This window comes from Hipposideros armiger, unplaced genomic scaffold, assembly GCF_001890085.2.
Source record: "Hipposideros armiger isolate ML-2016 unplaced genomic scaffold, ASM189008v1 scaffold_242, whole genome shotgun sequence".
Lineage (NCBI taxonomy): Eukaryota > Metazoa > Chordata > Mammalia > Chiroptera > Hipposideridae > Hipposideros > Hipposideros armiger.
This window is the reverse complement of record NW_017731592.1, coordinates 1,238,801-1,242,298: the sequence shown is the minus strand read 5'-3', so window position 1 is coordinate 1,242,298 and position 3,498 is coordinate 1,238,801. Positions and strand designations below refer to the sequence as shown.

Here is a 3,498-nt window from a genome sequence, read left to right as displayed (position 1 = left end):
CTCTAGATACGTGCAAAGAAAAGGCCAGAGGAGGCTTGATGGCAGAGAAGACTTTGAAAGGTTTATTGTAGTGTTTGGGGGCCCTATGCTACTGTTTGGTTTCCGTCAAAGTGCTACCCAACAGGCACTCTATGAGAACACCAGGAGTGGCCCGTGCTGCTGCTGGAGATGGGATCCGCCTCAGGGTGGTGGCGCTCCCCTCCTCGCTCAGTTGGTAGGTGCTGGTGGTGGCTTCCCCCCGCGGTGCGCGTTGGTTCCGTTCCTGGACGCCTGCGCCTGCGCACGCCGGGAGAGCGCGTCTCCTCTTGGTAGCGGCCAGCTTCGCGCGCGTCCGCCCGCCTACCCGCCAGCTCCTAACTCCTGACGTGCCGTAGGCGCTCGCGACTCCCATAGTCCTGGAGGAGGGGTTCCGCGGAGCGGCCCGTTGGTGAGTACCTGTAGCTTCCGCACATCTCAGCCAGCCCTTTTCCTACCTTCTTCCTCACGGGGGCCGCGGCCCGCTCCTGACCCGTAGGGGCGCCTCTGAAGCGGAGACAGGGCCCTCTCGACGCGGAGTAGGGAGGGCCTCTCTTGACTCCAGGTGGGCGCCTCCCGACGCCGGGGTGGGTCCCTTTATATGCCGGGGATGGCCCCTTGGGTCGTCGGGTGGGCGTCTCCCGACGACGGGGTGGGCCCTTCGAGACGCCGGTAATGGCCCCTCGGGATGCGGGGTGGGCTTCCGCCCTCGAGTGCCGGGCTCGCCCCCCTCACCCTGGGAGTGCGGCCTTCATCCTTCCAGGCTTCCCCTTCTGCACTTCTCGCCCTCCGCGGAAGGGGTCTGCACCCCTCCTGCTCCTCGAAGGCGTCTTCCTCATGTGGAACCCCAGGAGGAGGCTCCGTCCCGCCGCCTCCCGGGAGTTAGGGCGACTGAGTCGCTTAGTTGCTGTCTTCTCACGCCCCTCCCTCCAGACTACTGTTTTGTCGGGGAGCGATTCTTGCATTAACTAGTTATTTTGCCAGAAAAAAAGATTTTCCTTGGAAATCCTTATCGTCATTTACCACGTTCCCTTCCAGCAGAAGTGGTGCGTTTCCCCTCTGTACGATGACAGTGTTTCAAGCCTTTTACACATACACATGTATTGAATCTTCACGAATAAGTGCGGAACTGTGCTCTTCAGTTTACAGATGATCAAAGACACACATCTCGGAAGTGGTAGAGCTGGTTTTGAATTCAGGCAGCTTGACTCCAATGTCCTTGTCTTTAGTCCTATGTCATACTGAGAAACAGTAACACCCAGGAAAAAAATGGAAGTTTTTTGCTTCTGTTTTTATTTTTTCCTGTCAGGGGGGAGGCATTGCTTTGTAGTTGAATCATAGAATGTGTTTTTGGAATCAGACACATCGGACTTAAATTTCAACATAGTCTTTTACCAACTTAACCACTTACCAGCTGTTTGATTTTGAATGATTTTCCTAGTGTATAAAATATTGATAAAAATTATTTATAAAAATAGTGTAAAATAATGATACCTATCACATAGAGTTCTTGGGAGGAATATCTTCTATAATGCGTGTGAGGTACCTAGAATAGTGTCCAAGGACTCAATAAATAACTATAATTTAGTTATTACTCAAAGTGTGTTTGGATTCTGTAGTTACACACTTTGTACTAAACTGAGGTTGAGTATGAACTGGAAAATAAAACATCGGTGTGTTTGTGTGTGTGTGTGTGTGTGTGTGTGTGTGTGTATGTGTATGTGTAGACGCAGGTGTATATTTACCTTTTTTTAAAATTCGAGAAACGTCAAGCTGATGTGATCAGTTGATAAAGAGCTTGGTACCAAATTTCTTGAATAGTGACATACTTATATAGGGGTAAGAGTCAATCATTTATGAAGTATTGTTGTTAGGTGCCCCCAAGCTTTCAAAGCGATTTTGACAGGTTTGGTAGGTAGAGTGTTAAGATTTTAAATTATCTTGTCAGTGATTATTCTTCAGATAGATTAAGATGATGGATGTGCTAAAAGGAAAAGACAAATAATATCCCAAATTGGAGATTGTGCATTCTTTTAGAGACATTCTAGTCCTAAATGTCATGAAGAGGCTGTTGGCATCCAGACTCTACTCCTTCTTTGCAGACACTTAGTGGTAATTCATTCTGTAGTCTCAGTTCAAGTACTTGAAGATAAGCTGTTATTTTAGTGAGTTCTTCATTTTGAAGAATAGCAATTTAAATAGTAGTTCAATTATGTGCTGGCTTGCTTGTTTGAATTGGCTGAGCAGTGACCTTTTTTACTCCTAGAAATACTTTGGAAACTGTGGCTAAATCTCATAAAGCACTGGAATTTTGGAATCTGTATCTGTGGGGCACCTCTTTATAATGCTTCGTATTGATCCCTTATCTGCTGTGGTTAGGGATAGCTTTATTGAGATATAATTAATATACCATACAATTCACCCAGTTAAGTGTACAATTCAATGAATTTTAGTATTTTCAGAGTTGTATAACCATCATAACACTCAATTTTAGAACATTTTCATCACCCCAAAGACAAGCTCCATACTCCTAAGTCATCAATACCCAATCCCACTGAGCCCTAGGGAATCACTGCTTTGCTTTCTGTCTATAGATTCACCAGTCTGGATATTTTATATAAATGGAATCATATAATATAAGGTCTTTAAGGATTGACTTCTTTCACTTAGCATGATGTTTTCAAGCTTTATCCATGTTGTTGTATATATCAGTGCTTCATTCTTTTTTATTGCCGGATAATCTGTTGTATGGATATATCACATTTTAGTCCTTCATCAGTTGGTAGACATTTGGGTTTCCAGTTTAGGGAATAATGCTGTTATGTACAAGTTTTTGTGTGGACATAAGTTTTAATTTCTTTTGGCTGTTTACCTAAGAGCGGAATTGCTGAGTTGTACCATAACTCTAATTTTAGCATTTGAGGAACTACTAGACTGTTTTTTAGGGGCTTCATTATTTTACATATTCACCAACCAGCCGCATATGAGGTCTGACAATTAAGTACTCGAACTTGTTGCAACGATATTGCTAACCTTTTTTGATATCAGAAGGATTATTCATTATGAATTTATACCAATGGGACAAACAGTTAACCAAGTTTATTATTTGGAAGTGCTGAAAAGGCTGCGTGAGAAAGACAAAAATGACCTGAACTTTTCGTCAACAATTCATGGCTCTTGCATCATGACAATGCACCAGCTCACCAGCTCACACAGCACTGTCTGTGAGGGAGATTTTAGCCAGTAAACAAATAACTGTATTGGAACATCTTCCCTACTCACCTGATCTGGCCCCCAATGACTTCTTTCTTTACCTGAAGATAAAGGAAACATTGAAAGGAAGCCATTTTGGGACCGGCCAAGTGGCGCGTTGGTTAAGAACTGGCTTGGATGCCAGAGGGCCCTGGTTCGGATCCCACATATGAGGGCCAGTGACACTGCCCTCTACAGCTAAGATGCTGAACAACAGCTCAACCTGGAGCT

The 3,498-nt window shown here is 44.9% G+C and overlaps 1 protein-coding gene across 2 annotated transcripts in view; it reads left to right on the top strand.

Annotated features, from left to right (window-relative positions):
* Positions 1-272: 272 nt before the first annotated feature.
* UIMC1 (ubiquitin interaction motif containing 1) overlaps positions 273-3,498 on the top strand; it is a 103,590-nt gene continuing 100,364 nt past the window's right edge. The window contains exon 1 of one of the 2 annotated variants that reach the window (XM_019655637.1): positions 273-427. The gene's annotated coding sequence lies outside the window, so the exon portion shown is untranslated. The remainder of the gene's footprint in view (positions 428-3,498) is intronic. The other variant, XM_019655638.1, reaches the window with a different exon arrangement.